This window comes from Lutra lutra, chromosome 8 (assembly GCF_902655055.1).
Source record: "Lutra lutra chromosome 8, mLutLut1.2, whole genome shotgun sequence".
NCBI classification, from domain to species: domain Eukaryota; kingdom Metazoa; phylum Chordata; class Mammalia; order Carnivora; family Mustelidae; genus Lutra; species Lutra lutra.
In genome coordinates, this window is record NC_062285.1 from 111,307,017 (window position 1) to 111,334,710 (window position 27,694).

Sequence of the window (27,694 nt, forward strand, 5' to 3'; positions counted from 1 at the left end):
CTGAGCGTTTGCATATACTCCATAAATGTCATATATTTTACTTGGCTAAGTTTTACTTGTTTTTTAAAATCTAAGCCTAGAAATCACTTTTTTAAGGAAACCTTCCCCTAATGCTATAGACTAGGTTAAGCACTCTTTCTGTGAATTTCCTGGTACCTTATACCTACTCCTAAGTAAGTACTTGCCTCTTTCACTAAAGAGAGTGACTCTGGAAGGTCAGTGCTGGGTCTTAGTCATTGTTATTTTTTCTTAGGGTTTAGTGTAGTGCCTGGAATAAAGTTGCTATTCAGTAAACATTTATGATGTGAATTAAAGACCAGCCACTGAAACAAAAACTTGAGTCGATGTTATGTAATAGGAAGCCAGCGTACTGTGAGATACACTCTTAGGTTAATAGAATGTTGTGACATGGTTCTAGGAAAAAAAAAAAAAATTAACCTGACTTTGAAGGAGACTGAAAGATCTAATTTATAGTCACTCAAAATGTGAGTTCGTACATGTGGTATTGACATCATGGAAACGTATGCATCCTTCTCACTGAAAGTAAATACACTTCCCATGCCAAGACAAGAAAATAATGAGAGGTGAAGTCTCACCTAACAGTCTGGAGGGAGGCAGTTTTCAGGGTTGGTTGAATGAAAAGACCTGGACTCAAAGCTTTGAATTCTTTCCAGTGTTCAGGCCTCCTATGCTAATTGGCTTGGCCCTCTGACTACTTAGAGTTGGCAAGACATCTGCACCATTTCCACAAAAGGGATTTCATCATCTCTGTGTCTCTATTTGAAGAAAAAGAAATCTCAACAGCTCCACTCTCATCACAGCAGGTTTCCACTCATACTCTATAGGTCCCAGTTTCATTTGTAAATCTTTGGCAGGGGAGATGTGATTACAAAGACAGAGGAAACTAATCATGGGGGAAGTAGAAATGGCTATGAAGGAGTCAACCACCATGACCAATACAAAACCGTGATCAAGAAAGTTGCCACTGTTCGGGTTCTGAAATCAATGGCACATGTAAGATGCTTCTTTACTGCACAAATGTATGAGCTTTGTGGATGGGAATGGGGGGCTGAGAGCTCTTATATGGTCAGTTAAAATGGTGTGATTGCAAGCAGGTTGACTGACTAAATGATTCAGGGACCATCTCAAGTTCAACTTGAAAGAACACAGAAGCTGGTGGCTGGAGGCAACGGAAGTGGGCAGTTTAATATAAGCAAAAATAGTCTGCAGCCACGAGTCTGAGAAGCAGAGTTATTCACTGTGATTATCCTGGTAAATAATTTCAGGGATAATTCCCAAAAAATCTCAGCTAGATTTGTCTAACTGGAAAAGGCTTTATTTTGAAGGAGAGAAGTATGTTACATGTCCCTTAACTTCGTCTCTCAAAAAAAAATTATATACATACATATACTATACAGAGGAAGTAGAAAGATTATGGATATATAGCTTAATATAAACATGATAAGAATGTAGAAAATTCACATACTCACACACACGATACACACACATAAACACGTGCAAAAAAGGAAAATGGCAATTTGTTTAATATAACAGTATGGACATAAGTTCTGGAGATAGGTAAACAACTTTTTTTTTTTTAAAGATTTTATTTATTTATTTGATAGACCGAGATCACAAGTAGGCAGAGAGGCAGGCAGAGAGAGAGAGGAGGAAGCAGGCTCCCTGCTGCCCAGAGAGCCCGATGTGGGGCTCGATCCCAGGACCCTGGGATCATGACCTGAGTTGAAGGCAGAGGCTTTAACCCACTGAGCCACCCAGGTGCCCCTAGGTAAACAACTTTTAACTTGTTTCCCAATTCCATCCCTCACCAGCAGTGTGACCCTCCTAACTAATCTTAGGTTTTTTTATCAATAAAATTGTGATAATAAATCATTTACAACTCCAAGGACTGTAATGGGGTTAAGAAAAAAGTGCCTATGAAATGCTTAACACAGTGTCTGGCACAGTGTAAACATCACACAAATCTTAATTATAACATGAAAATCATTATCTATGATATATTAAGCTATAGTAAAATAAACAAAATCATTTATCTGTACAACTTAAAAAATCAATTAAAACCTTTTCTTTTAATCAAACATTATGAGCAGAAGAAAACCATTGTCACCACAGGTTTAACTTTTCTTTATTCGTTTCTCCATGAAAATGAAGTTGGAGAGGTAACATTGTGCAAAATTTATATGTTAGGAGAAAATGCTAATTTTCTTTAAGTTTTTTGAGGCTCACGGTGCCTTGAAAATAAAATAAGCTTCCATGAAAACATGAATCAGGAGATATGGCCTTAAGGAAGATAGAAAATTGATATCTATCTATTAAAAAGGATGTCATAAAATTACTATAACAGGGGTGCCTGGGTGACTCAGTCCGTTAAGTGCCAGAATCTTGGTTTCAGTTCAGGTCATGATCTCAGTCAGGGTCTTGCCATGGAACCACGAGATGGGCTCCTTGCTAGTGGCATGGAAACTGTTTAAGAGTCTCTCTGTCGCTCTGCCCCCGCACTCCCCCCTGCTACGAGCTTTCTCTCCAAAAAAAATTAACTGTAACAATTAATCTAAATATATTTTATATTGCAATCCTGAAGGACAAGGAATTTGTTTCCTCCATATTTTATAAGACCGGCCTACTTTACAGCATCAAATGGTTATAATACCTAGAAAGTTCTTAATGTTTTATCTGATGACCATGAGTTTTATAATTTCATTTCCTATGAATCAAAGTTTGCTTCCTAGCTTACTGTTTCCTTCCTCTTTATTCTGTGACTTGGCATCTTGTATAAGCCGAGCTTAAAATATTCACGCTGTGTTGTAGAGTTATTTGAAACACAGAGAATTATTTTGCAAAATCTGTGGTCACCTTTAGTTATCAATTCTTACAAAATCAATGCTTAGGCAATAATAATATGATGGAGCTGCCGGTTAGTCATTTCTCTTTACTTTTTGAAAGCTATGTGAATGTATGATAGCATCAGGAAGTCATTATCAAATGGATTAATGGTTTTCCTTCTCCAGTAGAGAGTTCCAATTAAAGGGTTTGCAAGTCCTAAATATCAGAGTTAGCACAGCTTGTCTTCGGTTGGTACACTGTGGAATCAAGTAATACAAAAGTCTAAACACATACAAGATGCTATGAGCTCTTTGCAAAGAATGATCCATCATTGAAAGCATTTCATTGTTTTGAGTTTATCTTGTTCTGTTTTTTTTTTTTTTTTTTTTTTTTTTTTATTTGACACAGAGAGAGATCACAAGTAGGCAGAGTGGCAGGCAGAGAGAGAGGGGGAAGCTGGCTCCCTGCTGAGCAGAGAGCCCGATGTGGGGCTCAATCCCAGGACTCTGAGATCATGACCTGAGCCGAAGGCAGAGGCTTAGCCCACTGAGCCACCCAGGTGCCCCATATCTTGTTCTGTTTTATACATTTTCATATTCTTCTGCTTTATTTTGCTACAGTATTCAATGTTTTCTATTATATTCCTCAAGTTTACCAAAACATGAAAAAAAAGGATGTTACCATGCAAATGTGGGCACATGCAGTGTAGAGTTACACCGTTTAGGCGTTTATTTGAATTCAGTTTCCACGTTTCAGGGTCAGTAGTTACAAAGCTGTTGCTGAAGGGACAGCTCTGATGTGCTAGAAAACCTAGACAGCACAGAAACAGCTTTGCAGCAGATCCAAATTTGTATTGTATGCCACCTTCAAAGTGTTAAGCCTTTATACTCAAAAATCAATATTCCATCCAGCACTATAATAAAACATAGAATTATTTATGGTTACAATTACAGTGTACTTTTCAGTCACAAGATGAATGAAAAAGTTACTGGAGAGGTGATGTGATTTAGGGAAAAGGCCATTGAACCAGCAGCAAAGGCTTTCAAATGAGATAATAAATGTGAAAGCCTTTGGAAAAAAAAAAAAAGATACAGTACTATGCAAACTTACTGTTAATTTTAAAAATTTAAAATTGTTCATTTCTGGCAGGCCTCATGTATTCTGGGGTATGGAATAACATTTAAAATTGTTCAGTACAAACAGTAATACACAGTGCCATGGGAAACTCTAAGACCCATGTTTCAGCTTCAAACTTGGAATTTATTGCTTTTGAGATCTTATAAGTTGACCCTTAACTTCCTTTCTGCACACAATCTTTTAACTTTGTTTTTATATAGTGGTATTCTGCTGATGTTCTTGTCTTTTTCCTTTAGGAAATGTTCCACAGCAATTGCATTATTAAAACTGGACATGTTCCAAAAGAGTTGTCAGATACCACAGCAAACTTTGATTCAATCTCAGTGGAATAACCGCAAGGTAATCGTCCCAAAGTCATCCCCTTATGGATGTCTCAATAAATCTGGCTTTGATAACATGAAAATTTGCCTTAATGGAAGCCTGTGGAGGAAAGAACATGACTATATTTCCCATAAAATGCCAAATTACACAGAAATTTCAGAGAGCTGGCAAAAATCTTAAGACTTTAAGAAGGCCTAGTTCTTTTTTCTTTATTTCCTTCCTTCCTTCACTTGAGCATGTTTCAAAGCTGACCATAATATTCTGTTTGTACTACTTTTCTATTCTGTCCAAATAAAGTTCACGAGTTTCCATAAAGGATCTTGTTAATCCTTAGAATGTCCTTATGTGGAAAGTAGTGGGAAAATACTACTCAGCCTCTTAAAAAGTGAGAAAAATAAAGCATAAAGGCTTTAGCTGAGGTGTAATTAAATCTGTGGGAGATTCAGATGCACAACAAAGATTTCATACTTTTCCCCCTTTACTTCATTTTAATAATAGCATCTTAGTTCTCTTACTTTCTTCATTGACTAAAAGATCTTATCCCTCTCTCTCCAAGTAGAACATGAGCTATTTGAAGGAATGTAATTCAAAATTCAACTTTTTATTATATTTCTAGGACCTAGACCAATGTAAAGACGGTGATAATATATTAGGCAATTAAACTATCTTTGTTTTTCACTTAAAAAGTGCATGGGTTCTTTTTTTTTTTTTTTTAAGTAATCTCCATGCCCAACCCCAACATAGAGCTTGAACTCACAACCCTGAGATCAAGAGTCACAGGCTCTACCGACTGAACCAGTCAGGTACCCCATTTTTTTTTTAATTTAAAAATTGCAAAAGGATTTTATGTTGAAAAGTAGTCTCTCTCCCATCTAGATATGTAGTTCCTGACCCAGAAGCAAATGCCAATAACATTTTCTTGTTGTATGTACCTTTCATGCGTATTAATGGGTATATATCTTAGTGTTTATATTCATTTTTGAACAAGTGAGAGAACAATATAAATACACTGTATTACATTTTTTAAACCTAAGAATATATACTGGATAATTCTTTCTGTAGACTTTTCATTTGAAAGTAACTTTAAATTTACATAAAAGTAGCCAAGAATAAAAATAGTATAAAGAACATTCATACCTTTTTAAACCAGATGCAGGTATTCCTAACACGTTACCCTATTTATCATTTGTTTTCTCTCCCTCTCTCTCTCTCTACCTCTCTCTATTATCATTTGAAGGAAGTTGCACACATCATGACCTTTTACTCCTAAATAGTTTTATCTTAAATTTCTTTTTTTCAAAGATCTTATTTATTGATTTATTGAGAGGAGGGGGCAGGACTGGAAGGAGGAGTACAAACAGACTGTGTGGGGAGCCTGACACAGTGCTCCGATTCCATGACCCCGAGATCATGACCTGAGCTGAAATCCAGAGTTGGATGCCGAACTGATGGGAGCCCAATTTTGAATTTCTAAGAATGATATCCTTTTCTATAACCACAGTAACATTCTCAACTCCAGCAAATCTAGTATTGATATAATACTTTATATATAATAATACATGTTCACATTCAAGCTGTCTATTGACCAAAAAAATGTTCTTTAGGGCTTTTTTACCTCTCCAGTATAGGAACAAATCTAGGATAAGTAGTGTATTTAGTTATTATCTCTCTCTTGTCTCTGTTAACCTAAATCATACTGGAGACTTCTTTGTTTTTCTATGCCACTGATAATTCTGAAGAATACAATTCTGCTTGCCCCCTTTTTAAATAGAATATTCCTCATTTTGGATTTGTCTGAGGTTTTCTGATTAGTTTTAGATTATGCATTAGGCAGAAATAATACATAGGAGAGTCTGTTCTCTCTGAATCAAATCTGAGGGCACATAATATCCATCTGTCTCTCACTGGTAATGTTAATTTAAAAATTAAAGTAACAGTCAAGGAGTGGCTGATTTTCCACTCTAATAATTATTTTTGCTCCCCACTTGCAACAAAAGGGCAATCTCTGGGGAGTCACTTTACAACCACGCAAATATCCTGCTCCACATTTAAAATTTCCCCCTAGATTTAGCATCTATTAATGATTCTTGTTTGATCTGATCTTCACTATTATGGAAGCAAAATGACTATTTACCAACTCCCAGTCTCTCTCTATACTTCCTAATTGGTTCTCTGCATTCTCATGTAAAAAGGGACTATAGCTTCTCTACCATTTATATATCTATATAAGATATATATATATATATATATATAGAGAGAGAGAGAGAGAGAGAGAGAGAGAGAGAGAGAGAGAGATTTAGATATCCATATCTAAATGATATCCGTATCATTGATACGGACTTGTGAAGGCTTATTACTCATTACTGTGCTTAGTTATCTTGGTCCTCACGTTTTCCCAGAGTGGCTCGCGAGGAAAAGACAGTCAAAATCAACAGTGAGTGCTTCGTGGCAGTTGACCCAGGGCTGCCCCCAGACCTTAGACCTGCCTGACTATTATCTGAGGGAAAGCACTGTATAAAGTGTCACCACAACGCCCAGTAGATTACCTCAGCCAGCCTTGACCTTAGCCTGGTCCGACAGCACCGACAAGCGCTTTGCTTCAGTCTGAGCAATTATTTGTTTGGTCCCACCAAAACCACTCTTCCTGAGCCTCACCTGAATCTGCTTGGCCGACCCTGCCCTCAAATCATCTGAGACTGAGGGAGGGGAAGAAATGAGGAAGAGATTATCCGTGTTCCCGACTGTAGCCTCTCAGCATCTCAGAAGTTATCCCCACTCTACTGCCTACCCCTCTCAATGTTCTCCTTTTAATCAAGAGGGAGTTGAAAATAGGAGTCCCTAATCCAAGATGTCTAATGACAGTCAACCCTACAGCTCTTGCCTCAGCTCTCCTAACCTCTAGGAAGTTCGGGTGGCTACAGTTTTTCCATGTTGAGAGATTAGGAGGAAGCAGGTGGCTACCTTTCTGGCTCCAACTATCATTTTCTCTTGGTGATGGATCCATTTTCCTCACTCAGAATTAGCTCTTCCCAGTGAGCTCTGCCACCTGCAAGTTTAGAGAGCTTTGTAGAAAGTCTCTACAAATGGTTAGGCAGTGGCTAACAATCACTTAGAGGTCTCAGAATACCCTGTAATCACTCCCTGTGGTATGTACAACCTAGGGTGACCCCTAATGAGTCATATCCTTGCATAATTTCCTTCCCTCGAGTATGGGTAGAACCTGTGACTTATGCATAGCCTGTAGAATATGGGAATATTGTTTCTCTCATGACTAGAGTATTTAAAGATTTCTTGCCCTTCCCAACAACAAGAATATGGGGTGTTAATCCTGTGAATATACTGTTATATAAGACTCTGTCTTAGCACACTCAAGAGACTCCTCTGATGGTTTTGAGGAAGCAAGCTGCTGTTGAGAGAGGGTCTGGGGAGAGCCTACTTGCAAGGAACTGTGACAACCTGTAGGGACTGAGAGCAAACCCCAGCTGACAGCCAGCAAGAAAATAGGGACCTCAGTTTCACAGCCAGAAGGAACAGAATTCCACCAGCCACCACCTGGGCCTGACAGAACTCCAGAAAGGAACACAGCTTGATAAAAACCTTTATTGCAGCCTCTTGAAACTCTGATCAAAAGATCTATCTAAGTGGTGTCTTAGATACAGGTCACTGACCTGTTGAAACTGGGAGATCGTATCTGTTGTTATAAGCATTTACATTTGCAGTAATTCACCACACAGCAACAGACAACTCCTATGTTGCCCATGCAGTGGGATAAGAAAAGAGGGGCCAGAGTCTAGCATACCCCTGGGACTTCTACGTTGAGATTTCAGACTCCTGCAGTATTTAAGCCCCCAACCTGGTTCCAGCAGGTAACATTGCCGGTGGAGTTTATTTATCATTTTCATTCCAAAGACAAATAAGTCCACTAAAATAAAAGCCATGTAAGGGAAGAGTTTCTGAATATTCAGAAAGGCAATGTCTTGCATCGCCCACAAGCAGAAGCACACATACCATATGACCTGTTGGATGGTACTGGGCTGTCATTCAACAGACCAGTCTCCAGATAAGCTTACACCAACTACACTGCGAGACTCCATGACAGCCACAGCAGCTCAGGAGCTGCCGAAGATACCCTCCAGATGAAAGCTGTTCCTACCAACACCACTGCAGCAGGAGGCAGATGGGGATTAACAGCTGAGTGGCTTTCATTGCCACTTTCTGATCGGGACCTCAGATCCTCGAGTTCTAGCTCTCCAATGGCCAGTTTTCAAATGAAGCTGTAACAGAGAAATCCTTTCAGATTATGGCTCTCCAAAAGGATCTAAGTCTGGGGCCTCTCACCCTATATTCATTTAATCAATATTTAATGAATTTCTACTTTATTTCGACACTGCAGATGCTCCAAGCAGAGGGAGCATGGACTAACTCTCAGAGGTCTGTCTGAGGAGCCGCGGGACGGAAGCGAGGAGTTTGCAGGTCAGTCACAGTCAGAAGGTACAGCGGGTGCCCAGCACATCCTGGGCGTTGGCATTGTGCTAAACAGATGGTGTGTATCAACCTGTTTGATCCTCGCAGCATCCCTCAGGTGAGGCCACTGAGACATGGATAGGTTAAGTGCTTTGCCCATGGTCATACCACTGGTTGGTGAGGAAGCCAGAAGCTTCCGTGCCACTGACTGGCTTCAAAGCCCACACTCCTTGCCCCCACTCTCTTACCCTCCTCTATAACTCACATGAATAAACCAAATAGTGAGCTTCAGGGCAAGCCTCTATTCTTCATCAATAGTGCTATGAACCCAACTTATAGGTCCAAATCCACTTCAGATTATGGAACTTCTCTGACCTCAGAATCTGTCTAGTGCTTGATTTCTTGCTGATAAGTGGAGCCCAGTTACCTGGTCCCCAATTAGCAAGCCAGGTTTCCACGCTTGAGGCTCTGCATCCCTAGACTTTTTGAGAACTAGAATCTTGTCTCTGAAGCCAGTCCCTCTCCCTACATCCATCCCTCTTCTCAGACCTCAAATACCACACTTTGCCATGTTTGGGGACCTCATCATATTTTGGTTACATGAGCATCCTCAGATTGCTTTGGGTCCCTGTGCCTGACCTTGTCCTCAGGGTCTAGCCCTCATCAGTAGAGCCTGACTGCAAAACCTTGCTGTGTGAACATCTCTGTCACATGGAGGTTGCCATGGTTTCCCCTAGGCATAGTGCTACGGGCAGCTTTTCCAATTTCAAACCCTCTTTGACCTCACTTTTCTCTGAATCCATGGAGCATTACACTCCTCCTTCCAAGTCAGCTGCTAGAGTTAGCAGGCAAATTCTGCTACATTTTTTTTTTCTTCTCAGACTATTTTGGAAACAGGAATATCGTTTCTCTCATGACTAGAGTATTTAAAGATCTCTTGCCCTTCCCAACAACAAGAACAAATAAATTAATCAAAGAGTTTTTTCCCCCCCTAGGCAAATGAGAAATGTCTTCTAAAGAAGAATTCTATAGTTATCAAAAGCTACCAGAATATATAGTTGGATGTGGACCCAGCTTTGAAAACAAATGATTGTATTGCTACATGTATATTTTACATATGTAAAGATACACGATGTTTATATGCATCCTTTGAATTCATCATTGTATATCATAGTGTAGTATTCTCTTCAAACATGCAGATTTTTTAAGCAATATCCATTGTATATCTTTCTCTTTTGGGGTTTCAGTTAATTTCTCCAACATTTTAAGGTATGGGAGCACTTCTATTTAGCAGGCCATGAATACTTCTTGGCATAGCATTGTTTCTTTAAATTAGTTTGTGGCCTTCTGGAGGGTCCCACTCTTAATGTTAGGAGGTTCATTTGTTTATTTGCTTACAAATCAAGAGCTGCTTATTAACTTTAAAGATGCTTATAAATGGCTTCAACTGAAACAGAATCCCTTTTACGAGAATAAATTAACTGCTGAGTAAATAACACCACAATTTTGAACATTTTTGGCTATATTGCTCTCCTTTCTAAAAAAAAAATCATGATGCTATCTTAAGTGTAATGACAAGATACCAAGCATCTCGTTATTTATGATAAATATGTTTCCTACTTGTTATGAAGATCAATTTAATAGGGTAAATGTTACTTATTTCATCCATCCATCCACTAAGTCAAGTCTTTCCATTTATGAAGGAGTCATTGTCTGACAGTTCCACCCAATAGGTCTTTATTTCTTTTTGGTTCTAAATTGCTTGAACATGGTTTCAATTCCTAAAAATCAATTTCCTGCTAGATTCCTCTCTGTCTAGCATCTCAAACTACTTTCTTTAAGGCCACCAGTGACCTTCCCTTCAATTTAAAGTTCAGTTTTCTTCCTTCCTATATTTTGAGGCTTTTTCCTGCCTCTCATATGGCTGACCACCATGTTCTCAATTACATTCTGTCTAGTTTCAGTAACTGGCACACATTTTACGTACGTTCACTTGGTTTCTATACCCTTTATCAAGTCTATACTTCTTCATACCCAACTATCTGTATGCTAATAGGACCCTTGCCATATTTATATCAAAACTTATAAGTAGACATCGATAGTATTTTTGTTGCTTGGTACATAATTCAAAAGTGCACAACCTATAATCTTACTGGATATGTGTCAAATATTATAATTAGCTATGGAGTCATTCACATATTACTGATAAGGAGGCTACAGCAATGGGCAAGTTTTTTTTTTTTTTTTTAAAGATTTTATTTATTGGCGCACCTGGGTGGCTCAGTGGGTTAAAGCCTCTGCCTTTGGCTCAGGTTGTGATCTCGGAGTCCTGGAATCGAGCCCCGCATCGGGCTCTCTGCTCAGCAGGGAGCCTGCTTCCTCCTCTCTCTCTGCCTGCCTCTCTGCCTACTTGTGGTCTCTGTCTGTCAAATAAAGATTTTATTTATCTATTTGACAGACAGAGACCACAAGTAGGCAGAGAGGCAGGCAGAGAGAGAGGAGGAAGCAGGCTCCCCATGGAGTAGAGAGCCCGACGTGGGGCATGATCCCAGGACCCTGGGATCATGACCTTAGCCGAAGGCAGAGGCTTTAAACCACTGAGCCACCCAGGCGAATGGGCAAGTATTTTAATACTCTAGGAAAGCCCATTCAATTTTTCTCTCTATAATTAAGATGCACTAGTGTCTCAGTTCTTTTGATTTTCCCTGGTGCTAATATATTTTTACCAGCTTCTATTCACCTGCACCTTTTATTTAGCTGCTATCCATACTTTAGACATTATTCTTTTTTTAAATAAGCATTTTCTTTCTTTTTTAAAAGATTTTATTTATTTATTTGACAGAGAGAGAACACAAGCAGCCGGGCAGAGAGAGAGGGAGAAGCAGTCTCCCTGCTGAGCAAGGAACCTGATGCGGGGCTCTATGTCCTGAGCTGAAGGCAGAGAGTTAACCAACCACCACCCAGGTGCCCCTAGACATTAGTCTTGATGTTGGAGATTCACTGGTAACTCAGAACAGACTCTGCAGTTAGTTTCATGAAGACTAAAGTCTAGTGAGGAAGACGGGAATTAACAATTTCATCAACCAAAAAGTCCTCCAACTCTAACTTTTGCAGGTATTAAGTATTGTTTTAGGAGCCTGTCATAGGAAGATTTCACCTGGTCAAGGAGGTCAAGGAGGACTTTTGCAAAGATGCACTTCTTTAACTGAGATTTACGTGATGAATAGGAGTTAAATATGTGAAGAAGGATCAGAAGAACCTATTAACTGGAAGGAATGGTGTGAGTTAAGTCTTGGGAGTGGGACAGAGAAAAGATTATAAGAGAGATGAAAAGAAGTCAAATGATGTTGGAATGTACAGACCAAGCATGCTGGCTCTTGTAAATGGTATAGATATTAATTTCGTCATCTTACAAGTAATAGAAAGCTACTGAAGAGTTTTAGGTGAAAAGGGAATGAAAAGAGGCTATGGAGACAGTGAAAAAAGGAATGTATTCTTCCTACATACAGGCTTACATGAATTTCCCACCCTTAGCACCATCTTTTCCTTCCTGATCTAAAGATGAGGCAGTTCTAAGAGTTGTGATTTCATTCTCTGAACCAAAGGCCTCTCATTCTGAATGTCCTTTGTTTAGTTCAGCTTCCTCTTCACAACCTCTAAATAACAGAATTCCCTAACACTTCCTTGATTGATGTCCCTCACATTGTTTTTGAATGGTAAAAATTTGAAGATGGTCACTAAATGTCTCAATTCCAGTCTTATACATCCAATAGCATCTCAAACATAATATATCCAAAGTATATATAAAGAGAAAGAAAACCAGTTTCTTTGCTTCTTTCCTTTCCTCAGGCATTCATTTTACAAGCATCTGCCAAATGCTTTTCTTTGAATGGGTATTAAAAGAATTAGGCAGAATTCTTGACTTCAAGGGAATAAAATCTTCTCTATAATTAGTTTTCATACTCTCCATGATTAACTCTCACAATCCTGTATGCTACTGGAATTTTTTGTTATACTCCGCCCCCCCACACTTTCCCTAAAATGTTTACTTTCCTGGATTTTCACTTTTCTAATGCCTCACAGTTCTTCTCTATTTCCTACCTTCAAGAGCATTCCCTCTTCTTAATCTAAAGTGGTCACTTGCATCCCTTTATATGACATTGTTCTGAGAGTTAACATTAAATATCCAGTCAAGCTGGAAGGAGTTTTCCTAGAAGCAGGCAGACAACTGTCTTGCCTTTCCTGGGGTGACTTATCCTATTATCTCTGGTGTCCCACCATGGCACCCATATTCCAGATTGAACATGAACACCAAACTTATCTCTGTATCTCCATCACCTACCAGAGTTCCCATAGCATTGTAAGTGTGGGAGGCTATAGAGAAAATCTAATTATGCTCCCACTGGATGTAATCTCTTTCTCCATACTGGATACTCACCATTATTATATAAATGAATAAACTTAGAATAACAGGTTTTGGGGCAGTCTTATGGGACTACTGTGAAACTAATTAGTGTAGTCTTTTTTAATGCTCAGTACTTCTTTCTCTCCTTCATTCCCCCATTACTAATTTGTGTTTTACATATATCACATTCCACCTAAAGTATAGCAAGAAGGGAATGGAATGGTGCTTCATTTTTCTTTTGAAATAGTTTTTAAGTAAATAGCTTCTATATAATGTTCAAACAATTTAAAAAATAACTACAATGGGGCACCTGGGTAGCTCAGCGGGTTAAGCCTCTGCCTTCAGCTCAGGAAATGATCTCAGGGTCCTGGGATCGAGCCCCACATCGGGCTCCCTGTTCAGCGGGGAGCCTACTTCTCCCTCTTTCTCTGCCTGCCTCTCTGCCTACTTGTGATCTCTCTCTCTCTGTCAAATAAATAAGTAAAATCTAAAAAAAAAAAATAACTACAATGAATGGAATCATCTTTTAAGGAAGGCGTTCAATCACCTGGATCTTCCAGCAGATCCTACCCCAACACTGAAACATTAGGTCATTCAGGAATAAATATTTCCTATTCTTTAGCTGAGGTCTGGTCAAGATCATCAAAAGTGAATCATTACCTCCTCAAAGACTCTTTCCCCAACTCTGATATTCTGCTCAGTTCTGTCATGTGTGATTCTCTTCTGTATCCTTGAGTAATTAGTCACCTCATTGAATATTATCCATCATTTAAAATAAATGATTAGAATGGGGAATTTAACACTATTTGAAATTTAATGAAGTGAATTTTCTTGGCCTTCTTTCTCCTTTGATGGGTCAAACTGCTTTAAATAGTCTTAGGTAATCTTGTTTCCTATTTCTTTTAAAAAGCATTTCACATTTACTCAAAATCACAGTGATGTATCTAATCACATGTCTTCCACAGTATTTAAATTTAGAAAAAAAGCCTCAATTTAACCTTCTATCCAAGGCTTATAGTTATGCAGTTAGGACCAGGTTGTCCCTACTGGTTCTTTACAACCAGCATCTGTTCTGATATTTGGTGTTCATTTTAGTTCCCCCTCATCCCTGCCTCCAGTCATATTAAACATTGGGCTTACCTGAATACACTGTGCTTTCTCCTCCCATTTTGACTTTATACTTAACGGAAGCACCTCTGCCTAAAATATCTTTTACTGTTCTACACCTGGGAAATTCCCTACCCATTTTAAAAAGCTCAGCTATATTACAGCTACATTAGGATAACTTTCTCATTTTTACTGGTAGAATAAGTCAATCCTTGTCTATGTTCCCTCTACATTCTGTGCTTTCCTCTAATACAAGACTTATCACAACGTATTCTAATTATTTATGTTCAAGTTTGTGTTGGCCTCTAGACCATGAACACTTTGAGACCAGCACTGGGGTTTATTCATTGCTGGCATGTCCTAAGTACTAATAACTATGTGCCTATGTTTTAAATAATTTATGGAATTTAGAAGTAAAGAGAAAAATACTTTAGTAAAACAATTGGGTTGTTCTTTTATGTTTTACACATATGTTAACAGCTTGATTCTATGAGACTATAAACTGTGGAGAAAAGACTAATTTATCCTTTTCTATTTGTATCTCTCTTGATGTAAGGTTGGGCATGTGGTAGATGCTTGATTAAAACAAAACAAAACAAACCACACACACACACACACACACACACAAGTTTTAAAAATCAAAACACTCTTTTTTACCTTTCAGTATATGTTAGGGATACAGAACAGCATTAGCTAGAGAAGGACTTTAGTCCAATTCTATAACCACTTCCTCACCCATGTCGGCAATGAGCTAGTTGTTGGAAAGCCTGAAAATGTTGATCTCTACATGCATGAGAATGTATAACTATTTTAAAACTACGAGTTTCAAATTCACATCAACTCATACAAAATAATGGAATAAAAAATAATGACATTGAAATAGAGTAAAACGTAAAAATAAAGCTATTGGACTTTTCATTTGAATTAGACATGTATTTATGTATATATATGTATTACAGATACAGGTGTACACTTTTTATGTGAAGATAGCCCATGCCCTATAATTTTAAAATTTGAAAGTACTCCTAAAAGTGGGTTTAACCAACTTTTTTTTTTTTAAAGATTTTATTTATTTATTTGACAGAGAGAAATCACAAGTAGGCAGAGAGGCAGGCAGAGAGAGAGGAGGAAGCAGGCTCCCTGCCGAGCAGAAAGCCCGATGTGGGACTCGAACCCAGGACCTGGGATCATGACCTGAGCCGAAGGCAGCGGCTCAACCCACTGAGCCACCCAGGCGCCCCTAACCAACTTTTAATTTAATTCATTTTTCACATAAAAAAATGTGAAGTCTAGGACGTATCAGACATCAGACATCTTATATGCGGTAAGTGATAAGGTTCTATCTAGTACTAAAGTCTCTTGGTCAGTGTCAAATTTTAAAGAGTAATTAATATGATTGGTTCCCAAAGATATTGTGTTTGTGCCATACCAAAGTTTCTCTGTTTTTAAATGTTGGTTTTCAGTGAAACTCCTGAGTCAAATAAAACACACACACACACACACACATGCACATGCACACACACACGCACACAAGCACACACACACACACACACAATACTGAGCCAGTATCTGAGAAATTACTATATGCCAGACACTGTTCTCAGTATTTCCAAGATTAGCTCATGAAATTTTCACAAAAAAAAAACCTATGAGGGAGCTGCTTTTCTTTCTCCCAGTTTTTAAATGAAGAAATTAAGGCCTGAAAACAGTGGGACAAGAAACTGAACTCAGGTAATCTGGTCTCAGAAACCATATTCTTCCCACAGTGCAGGTAAACAAACAAACAAGCAAAACATCGAAGGAAAGAGTGTCTTTGAAAGCATCTGGTATTCGTTGCTCTACAGAGTAGCAGTGTTGCTCTTCCGATCATAGTCTTACACACTTAAAGTGGGAAAAGTTGTTAGAACTTAACTTTACACCAGGACTACCAATCACAGCAGATTTTATCATGCTCTACCCATTATAAATTTCACCCAGCTCAGTATTTCATCTGATTTGGCAGTACCAATACACATGCTCTGTTTTAGCAAAATTACATTTTTTTCATATTGATTCAAACGCTATGGTACACCTCTGAGAGTTTTATAGTATGTCATGGCACAGAGGTAGAGAGTCACTTCTAAATGAAGACTGTGACCAAGCTGTCTTGTCTGTTCCTTGTCATGAAATCAGTATCACAGAATAACCAATCTGCTTTTGGTAGAAGTGTGCGTTTAAAAAATGCAGTCTTGATGTTAGTTTATACTTTATCACAAACTTACCAAATTAATTCTGGAATAGTATAAGGTAGAATTAGTTAAATTCAAGGCTTAGTATCTTGTAAAACTTTTTGGCACAGTGTCCACAGCTTAATTTCCCTTGAATTTCGCTAATTCATATGCTTAATTATTGCATTCTAAATTTACATCCTCATTCTGCACATTTCAAATGGTCATTAGTAAAGGGACTAAGTCCAGGGATATAATGTGATTATTATGCAATATTAGAAAAGTAAAATATTTTGTGCCAGATCAAGTGTGTGCAAGCAACTTTGAATTGTTCCACAATTTATATGTATGTCACTAGATAGATTCCTCCCTGGCTAATTAAATGATACCATCTAAAATGGTTTATCTTCAACTGATAGGTTCTATGTACAGATTGATTTTCCCTGAGGAGGTTAGATTTCAGGCTATTCTTCTTCTGTTTTATTTTCCCTTTTAAATCATTGGACCTCTGTAAATAAATTCAATGGGTAGTAAATATCACTTTTAATTCAACTATTCTAGGAAGTGCCAAACTACTGAAAAAAATGGTGTTAAATGCCAGATTATCTCATTTGCTTTATTCAAACTCAAATTGTTGTCATTTGGAAAATATTGTTAAGTATTTTAATTAAAAGAAAATAAAAATCAACTGTTTTTCACTCATCCTATTTATATCCTACCAAAACCCACCCTAAAACCAAGCAACTGTAAACTCAATGCATTATGACTATCAAGGACTTTATAGAAGATAGAGGATAAATATAAAGCTAGATTCCTCGAATGTACACTACATTCGATACAAGGTAAATTTTGTCCCAAAATGATTTTTTGCAATCCATTTCAAGGTAAGCATTTTATTTTCTGTAAAGTAGCAGGAATCACATTCAGAATCAAATAAGAGTTATAAAATAATTGATAGAAATTTTCATAATACCCAAATGTAAAGTATTTACAATTTTATTTTAGGTTAGAATATACCTGAGAACTTAAAGACTCATGGAAACACAAGATATGCAAATAAATACATCTCTTAACTCATGTTTCTTATTTATTAGTAAGTTCTCTGTTTTATTTGCCACACCCTGAAATACATTCTATATTTTTAGTAATTTAAAGATGAGAGTCTCCCAGATAAAGAAAATAATGTAATATTCACAAAATAAGATCTTTTATATGGCTCAGTTATAAATAAATCCCAAGAACCTAGATGAGAGCTTGACAAAGAGTAGTCAAAAAAAAAAAATCATAAGTATTCAGGTATTTGGAGGGAAGAAGGAAGAAAGAGAGGAAGGTTGATTGATTAATTGATTGGGGGCATTGAAATTTGAAAAACATTTTCTGACTCATGAATGTTCCATTTACTGATGGTGTAGGCTATGTACTGTTTGTTGAGAGTGAATAATATTATGTCCATGAAAACACTTTAAAAAAAATTTTTTTTAAAGATTTTATTTATTTATTTGACAGAGAGAGATCACAAGCAGGCAGAGAGGCAGGCAGAGAGACAGGAGGAAGCAGGCTCCCTGCTGAGCAGAGAGCCCAATGTGGGACTCGATCCCAGGACTTCGAGATCATGACCTGAGCCGAAGGCAGCGGCTTAACCCACTGAGCCACCCAGGCGCCGCTCACACTTTTTAAATTTTAAAGTATATATGAACCTGTTTATGTACACAAGATATACACCTAAATATCCAAGCATTTTCATATTAATATAAATCCAAGCTAAGATGACAAATGGTTACTATATTTTTGTCTTCACTAAAAAGTTGGCCATGAAAGTTCAGAACTTCTAAGGCAAGCAAAGAATTTGTGACATGTCCAAGTACTTCAGGTAAGAAAGTAGAAACCTAAATGGTATCCATGTATTCCATAATTAAAAGAAGCTAATGAAGTTGCTTAAATAAACTAATTTCTAGGAGAGCATTAAGGTACACAAGAGGTGAAAAAAAAAAGTATTATTTTGGAACAGGTAATAATAGGATTTGAAGAACTATTTTCAAAAAGAAACATTATATATAACTGCTTCAGCCTCTGGGAAATGCAGAGAACTTAAGAAGAGGTAATAAGCATCTTTCTATCCCTGTGCAGTGTTTCCATCTCCAGACCTGTAAAACCTGGCACTTAGTAACATTTAACTTGATCCACCACACACAAAGAACTGGATAAGATAATATAGAAAAGAAAAATGGAAAAGAAAAAAAAAAAAGATGATTACTTAACTCAGACAAAAGCCATATGTGTTAAAAAGGATGCAAGGAACAGAGCAGTTCATATACCTTCATGCATTTTTCATTCTTTCCAGGGAGTTTGTGGCATGGGGAATGGTTATGATCCCACTGATCTCCTCCTTTTAAAAATATAAAATGAAAAACAATCCTTTCTGTCAAGAAAGTGAACCAGCCAGGTCTATCATATCATGTACATCCATGTCGTACAAAGTCATTCAGAGGAAAACAAGGAAATGAGCAATTCTAACTACCAAAGCGGTACATGTGTCATCAGAGACACTAACACTGAGGGAAGGATTCAGCAGAATACACAATTTTAAATGTTTAGACTGTTCACTGGCTGAGTAAGATTTTCTTCGTTGTTGACAGAATGAAATAAATAGATTTTTAGAGAATTAATTGTTGAGAAACAAATGTTTTCCCTTAGTCAAGATTGATTACCTGTGAAAATGACAGTCAATACCTTTGGGTTATTCAACTCCAATTTAAAGTACTCAAAGGGGGAAAATTTATTTCAAAGTGGTGAATCATTATGCTTTCCCATTCACATTATCAAAACTTTGGGATTCCCACACTTAGATTTTGAAATTCACAGAATAATCAACCTAAGTCTCCCTGTGAAAAATTAACTCCAGGGGCATATTTGTAAGCTTTTGGGGTTTGGTGGATGAGGTACAGTTCTGTCTGAAACAACGACCTCCATTCTTTAGATTCCATTAATACACACATCTGACACTTCCTATCAACTCAGTTTTGTTCAGACCTGAATTGACTGAAAGAGACAAGTCGAACGACAGTCATGTCAAGCCCTGCCAAACAGGACTGGGCTAGCAGAAGATGCAGAAGTGTGACAGAGCTGAGAAATCTCTGCTGTCTGTAGGTATAACTCAAGCCCCTCTAAGCCCTGATTTCTAATTATCCAAATTACTGGTTTGCACAGGCAGAAAATATTCTGTGTTAAAGTAGAGTAAAAGTCCATCTGAAAAACATGAGCCTATTGAAGCCTGATGGATAAGTCATTAGTCAAAAGTTTTATTACCTTAGAAGAGATGGTGATGCTATTATGATAAGAGGTTAAATTAAATATCAGTTATTTACAATTTCCTGGGTCTTTGTTTCATAAATAACTGCCTTCAACTTCAAAATAACGACAGTCTGCTACTTTGTACTGTGATGATAAACAATAGTTGAGGAGTTTGAAGTGTTTTTGAATTCTTCATTTGGTAGCATGTGCACATCTTATCTTCCATCAATTAAAAGCTTTTATTGTATCTGATTTTTCAGGATCCCTGTCAGAATCAATCTCCTAGATCCACAGCAATTCAACAGCTGTAAATATATTGTTTTGCTATAATAGTGTAAGGATCCTCAGGGGTAAGTATCACTACTAATAAATGATTAGTTAATTGAAAGCTTTAGTTTTAGAGTTTAGATATTCTACAAATACATAAACAGTATTTTTCTATGCATTCAAAAGCACTTAGTGCAATAAATGATTTTAACATCTCTTAATTCCAGAAAAAAAAAATCCCCACACCGTTCCTTAAAACAATTTGCTGTTATCATTTCCTTAGATTAAAAATGGTAAATGTCAGTACAAAGTACTACAACTTCATTTCAGAAGCTAAAGCCTTTGCTCACTTGGTGAAAAAAAAAAAAAAAATTTTTTTTTCTGTATAGATACAACTTTGGAAAACTGTCCCAAAGAACTACCATTTAACAATTAGAAACTTTGACTCATTTTAAATTTATAGCAACACTACTTGGGGCTGACCATTTCTACTCTTTGCTACTAATAGCAAAATATAAAGAAATGGAGCAGAGTGGTATACATATTCACATGTCTTTAAAAAAAACACACACATTCAAAATAATGATCCTAAAACAGCAGTTACTTTCCTTTTCTAAAGAAAAGCTGACTTTACCTGCCATTCATTTTCTACTGCAAATGAGTTTGCCAGGTAAACGTTCGCATGCTCTTTTTCAATTCATTTTGCTAAACCCACATTGCCTGTTAATAATGCTAAACACTGCTCTGATTAAAAGCTTACCGGCTGGTAATCCTGTTCGACCCTGACACCAGTTTCTTACACTGTTTCCTCTGTTAAACTCAGCTACCTTTATTTTGAAAGAGAAGGTAAAACAGAAAAGGCTCTTACCAGAGACGGGAAAACAATTCGTTCAGCTACATCCAACAGGGCTCTGTGCAGCCTGGCAGCAGGAGTGATCCTTGGGCCTCACACAAAAGCGGGATAATTGGCTCTCAATGAAGAGATGTAAACATCCATCATAATGGCACTGGGGCTGAAACTGAACGCTACCTCAGCTGTTCTATGTACTCCGACTGGAAGATGATGTCACAAACATCAACTGGGTGTACTCTCATTGGCTTCTGTTACCTGGAATCATATCTTAACCCTAAACTGTCAGCTGCAAATTGAAATGCTCATCTCTGACTATAATTTTGGCTGAAAGGGGAATGAGAGTGATGTTGAGCTACTGGAGGATAGCAAACTGGAAATACTGCCCCTCAAATATGCTAGGACCAATTTACATAATTAATTAGTTAGGATCTGGGGGAATCTTATTTTTTAAATATGTTTATTAAATAGCAGTTATTTATAAAAGGTATTTCCCAGAATAGACATTAAAGGAAAAGATTTATGCAATCATAATATCTGGAAATCTAAATTTTGTAATTACTTTGCATTTATTTTGCAGAACTACCCTGTGAGATTAAGAGAGTCAAGTTGAGAAAAATTATACTATAGACAACTGTACAGTGGAGCTTTCAACTTGGACAGAGCAGCTGTCTGTATTTTTAAGTGTTCTAATAAAAAATAAAAAGTAGGAGGATAGAGGTGCATTTTACCCTCTGAATGTTAAGTAGTATCTCAAAAGTTTTGTGTAATAAAGCTTAAACTAAGAGATATTAAAAGCGTAACACCACTAAAATAATAATAGTAAATATTGGTTTTTACAAAGACTAATTTATAAGTCACTAGAATTATAGACAAGCCCATTTCAGTAACTGAAGGCTACTTTGTAATATAATGCTCTTCTCTTTGAGCACAAACAGGGAATAATTATCCATCCCTTCCTCTCTATCCTGACAAAAGCCCCAGACTTCTCCCCAGGCTTAAATCCAGTGGGAGAGGAGGATAATGGGCTAAGCTGGCTGCAGCAGTTTGCTGCCAGAGGGACGAAACTACCATCACCTTGAAATATATCCAAGCTTTCTCCACCAAAGGAGCTGTCAGCTGCATAACTGTGAGATGCAAGAATTACCAGAGCTATTCAATGACCGGCTCCTTCTAAATCCAGCCCAGTTGTATCCCAGGGCAAGCCCTTTGAAAGCTGTGCAGCTCAGCATGCAAACAGTACAACCACCTGGAGAGACAGTGAGAGAAATTCATTTCATCCATTCCCACCTTTAGGGAAAGGAAGGTCACCAACAGTACCCTGATACACCTTTATGCTGATTCATGTCCTTGTGGAATAACGGATTCAGGGCAAAGTGTTGTGACAACTATTTCGTATTTCCGATAACAAAAAATTACTTTTATTGTATGGCTCAGTGAGAGTCCTAAAAGTTGAAAATACATGAAAGTAAGCTTTTAGGGAACATCCATTCAAGATTTCCTCTAAAGTTCTGGATTTCATGACTGTTGGTTTCATTGTTCAAATAATCTCTGTAGCAAGTTAGTATGTGGGACGCCAGGGCAAGAGTTTTAGATTTGGGCTCCAAAGATCCGGCCTCCAAATTTTTGCTCCATCATTCACTATCTGTGAACCTCAGAACATTAAAAACTTTCATGTATAGAATGAGAGTGATAATGCTACCTATCGCAAAAAAGATTTTTAAAAAAGTTGATATGGGGGAGACCGGGGTGGGTCAGTTGGTTAAGCGTCTGCCTTTGGCTCAGGATGATCTCGGGGTCCTGGAATCGAGTCCCACCTCAGGCTCCTTGCTCAGCGGGGAGCCTGCTTCTCCCTCTGCCTGCCGCTCCCTCTGCGCGTGCTCTCTCTCTGATCTCTCTATCTCTGACAAATAAATAAAATCTTTTTAAAAAGTTGATGTAGGGGGGCACCTGGGTGGCTCAGTGGGTTGAGCCTCTGCCTCCCAGGGTTCTGGGATCGAGCCCAGCATGGGGCTCTCTGCTTGGTGGGGAGCCTGCTCCCCGCCCCCTTCTGCCTGCTTGTGATCTGTCAAATAAATAAATAAATAAATAAATAAATAAATAAATAAATAGGTTGACATAGGGATTAAATAAGGCAATGTACGAAACATTATGTAAAAATATTGTTATGCGAAATATCAGATATATTCATTTTAAAAGCATTTGGGTAATTAAAGTGAGGAACCAATTTAGTGTCTTCAAAATAACAAAGTAAGAAATATTACCCTAGACCTTTAAAATTTCAAGTAGAGAGTAATGTTGTAAATCGACTTTTGTTTTGTAAATTGCTTATAACACTGACTCAGTGGTCTTTCTTCTTCTTTTTTAATGTTTGTAGCTTATTGTTTTTAAGATTTTATTTATTTATTTGATAGAGATCACAGTAGGCAGAGAGGCAGGCAGAGAGAGGGGGGAAGCAGGCTCCCTGCTGAGCAGAAAGCCAGATGCTAGGCTTGATCCCAGGACCCTAGGATCATGACCCGAGCTGAAGGCAGAGGCTTTAACCCACTGAGCCACCCAGGCGCCCCCTGTAGCTTATTATTATTATTTTTTTTAAGTAAGTATTACATTCAGCATGGGCTTGAACTCACGAACCCAAGATGAAGAGCTGCATGCTCTACTAACTGAGCTAGCCAGGTGCCCCTCAGTTGTCTTTTTTTAAAGGTATTGCCCCTCCAATATTATTCAGAATTTAATCATCTTAGTCAAGTGCAAGAATCTTGATTCAAGAAGACAATTTGTCAAGATTACTTGGAGCCAACATGAAAGACACTGTTCATTTATTTCTGCCTAAAAACATGGGAGTTTAGATGGAAATGTGTATAAAAAAAGATTCATTGCCATGCAAAGTGACATAAAATTGAATTACAGATCAGAAAGATGAATTTGGACAATGGGAATGTCAACTGTATTTCTGGTAGACAAATGATAAAGCTAAGACATTGTAATTGCTAAGAAGATATGTCATGGAGAAAATAATTATTTATGAAATAAAATATGCTCCTCCATTTCATACATCAAATAAAATTTTAATAATATAAATATTTAATAACAGAGATAGATAAATAGCAAAGTTAGAGTACATTCTGTTGCATATAGAAAGCGTGTGTGTGTGTGTGTGCGCGCGTGTGTGTATACACACACACCCTCCCACACACACATACCAATTTTAAGATAAATGTATATTCTGGCTCTTTTAATAAACAGATTGTAACTTTTCTTTTTTCCCCCTTAGATTTTATTTATTTATTTGACAGAGAGAGAAAGAGAGAGAGCATAGGCAGGGGAAACAGCAGGCAGAGGAAGAGGGAGAAACAGGCTCCCCAATGAGCAAGGAGCCTGATGCGGGACTCGATCCCAGGACACTGGGAACATGACCTTACCCAAAGGCAGACCCGTAGTTGACTGAGTCACGCAGGTGCCCCATACATTTTCTTACTTTGTTTTTCATTTGTTTGGGTGCTACTATTCCACATAGATAAAGGATACCATGAATTCTGGGAAATAAAAACAGTCTTATCGCTCTGTAGGTATTTGTATCAAATACCCACATCCTTCACATGATTCATTAATAACCTAATACCTTTGTAAAGGGATCTAGTTTTGCATTACTAAAATAGGTAAATAAGATTTTTTTAAGAATATAAATTTCATATTACACATGATCAAGATTAATCAAAGCATCAGTAAAATTTTTAGGGAGTTTACTTATTAAATATAAAAGCATAAATACTTGAATTGTATACAAAATAGGAAAATTAATGGAATATAATTTAATTCTTTAGAGAATGAATAGGAAAGAAGGAAAATCTAGTAGAAATATTTTATATTAATGCTGGTTTATTATAATCTTACACTATGAAGTAAGTCAATTTCAAATTTCATTGCAATCTGTTAAGACAGAATTTATATTTTCATTTTACATAATTATATCTATGTACTCAAGAAAGTTTCAGATAAACATAGCACATATCTTTGGAAATCAGTGTATTCACTCTAGTATAGTATATTATAAGTAAGAACAGGAAAATCCTATTTCTTTATGATGGGCATTAATCATCTGAAATTAATGATGAGTAGAAGTTATGAAGTTTTAGTAAGAATTTGGTAGTGTTTCTTTAGGAAGAGCAGAGATATTAAAGGCCAGGCCTTTCAGTGATTTATTTGTAGTATGTCCTTTTGTAAAGGCTTAGTGTTTGAACATCAGTTTGCATATGCATCTGGTTTAAAGCCAAAAATAAGATAGTGAATATGTGATATGAACATTGATAATAAGACAGAAAATCCTTACTAGAATCATAAATAGTATTAGTAAGAAATCTAACTTGATTACATGATGTAAAAAAAGAAAATATTCTAAGTGTAAAAATGTTGAAACATAAAGGAACTGCAAGAAAAATAAAAAGATAGTGTCATTTTTTTGAATATACTATTTCTTATATACATGTGGAGAAATAAAGTACATTTGTTTCAGGATTTAAAAAAATAAACTTAATGAAAAGGGAAAATTTAAAAAAAGACAATATTTTATCTCAATGAATTTACCTACATTCTCTCATTATTTATTACATTCTTCCAACCAAAATGGCCAACTAGCAATTATGAGTTCCAGAGAACAGAAAAATATTTCAACTTTAAAACCATGTAAAAGCTTAATATAAGGGGAAAATAACTACAGGAATTAATCTGGGCTTGATTCTGAGTAAATTTTTATTTGTGAATTTTTTCTGATATGAAGAAGATGGAATCCATAAAAATACTTTTAACAAATCAAGTAGATGTTTTATAGATCAAGCCAAGTACATCTCAGTTTTATTACTATACTTACCTACTATATAGTTCCCAGGAGCTGAAATCTTTGCAGTATTTAATTGCCTGACAATTATTTCTGTTACATCAATTTTGTGGTTAAACTAATTATTTATATTATCAAAACAAATCAGCACTAGAGGCTAATTAAACTGGAGAAACCATCCTCCAATGTTTCTCAACCTACATATTAATAAGGTTTAGGTTAATACTAACTTCAGAAGAAATAAATATGTCCTTCAGGTGATAATTTCATAGGCAGGGCTTAGGAATTTAAACAGCTTTTAAACTCTTGTGAACATTGTTACTAACTCTGAACAGTCAGAAATATTAGAATATAGAATTTTACAAGCCTTGAATCCCCAATAACTGACCGATTGTCGTGTTATCCACAAGATGGCAGCTCTGTTTGTACCACTAACACTCTTAATACACTACTTTATCCTTATTATGATTATTATTTAAAGAAACACAGTATGTAAGGTATATAAGGAACTTACATGTGCAAATGCTCATCTTAGGCAACTTTTCAGTTTAAGATGAGTAAGTGATTAAGTGAAATTATCAAAACCTATTAAAATAGGAATTATTTAAATCATCTTAAAATGTATGACTTCAAAACATTACCTTTTGCTAACACACTGCCAAATGCTTCAACCCAAACTTATGTCAGAGGTCAATCTATTTATAAGAAATGATTTCATTTCTTTGTCTTTGTCTTCATTTCATTTCTTTGTAAAGACTTTCATATTGTTTTTAAAGAAGTACAGACTGTTCAAAATAACCGAGACGGTGAATCCGTGATAACTGATACCTGAGAATTATATTTCCCATCTACTAAATTCTAGGCATAACCAAATCTGATAAGAATATTTATTTATTGACCTTGCTTGTATTCCTTTTTTATACTTCATCTTCTCCACTGTCAATATTTTTCTTTATGTTTACCATCAATCTACTGTGTGGCAGCTTCAGTGTATTATCTTTATTTCTGTTTCCTGTGCAGATAAAATTTTGAAAATGCTTAGAATTATTAGGCCATATCACTTTTCTTTTCTGAGAATAAATATCCTCAGGATGGTTAACTATGTTTATGTGTCAGTAAATTTCACCCTAGAGAATAGGGAAATGACTAAATAAGAATGAAGAAAGGTCTCCTCTCTTCTATGTTAAAGAAATAGGAATTCTCAGACCCGAAGGTGAAAAACTCATGCGGTGTTAGTGATTCAGCACACTGTTTTGAGATGCAAACTGAAAACACTAGCTTATCATGGAAGTATCTCAATTTAATATATACTCTAATTTACTTTATTAGATTCCCTTTGAGCATCATTGTTAAGGTCTGTAAGAGACCTAAAGACCAGTGGGTGTGTTTCTCACTGTGTTCTCTGAACAACTATATTTTCTGTGTTTTCATATTATTTCTTAACCAATGATAACTCACTTGCTTTCTTATAAATATATGTTGGTTTTACCCTGCTGTAAATTTCATGACTTCAACTCATGAGCTTTTTTTCTTTCACTTTAACTCCCTTGTTTTTTTTCCCTCATGTTGCTCAAATTAGATCAAATCAAGGCCTACTACCTCCATCTTGACAAGTATGGAAAAACACATTGTTCCAAACAAAGTTTAGATTTTGATGAGGAACTTTTGAACACAACTACCTTACATTTGACAAGAGAAAGGGCTTATTCATGTGAAACCCACTGTGCTCAAAACATTTCTTCACACATTGGGATATTTACATATGAAGAAGCTGAGAAACAGATTGCTAATCATTGTACAGCACTTTGCCATGTTACAGCTTTGTAGTAGGAGACTTCAAATCAAACAGAAATCCACATTACCACAAGGAGGATTAGGATTATGACAACAGTAAAAGAGAAAAATATCATCATCATCACCACTAACCTGAGTGTTTACTTTGCCCTAAGTACTATGCAAAATATTTT

The 27,694-nt window shown here is 36.8% G+C and overlaps 1 protein-coding gene across 3 annotated transcripts in view; it reads right to left on the minus strand.

The window, feature by feature from the left end:
- MGAT4C (MGAT4 family member C) overlaps positions 1 to 27,694 on the minus strand; it is a 746,802-nt gene that overhangs the window by 212,849 nt on the left and 506,259 nt on the right. For 2 of the 3 annotated variants that reach the window (XM_047743471.1, XM_047743467.1), the window contains exon 1: positions 20,912 to 21,061. The exons of the other annotated variant lie outside the window; for it this stretch is intronic. The gene's annotated coding sequence lies outside the window, so the exon portion shown is untranslated. Of the gene's footprint in view, positions 1 to 20,911; positions 21,062 to 27,694 lie in introns of those variants that run through there. 3 annotated transcript variants of the gene reach the window in all.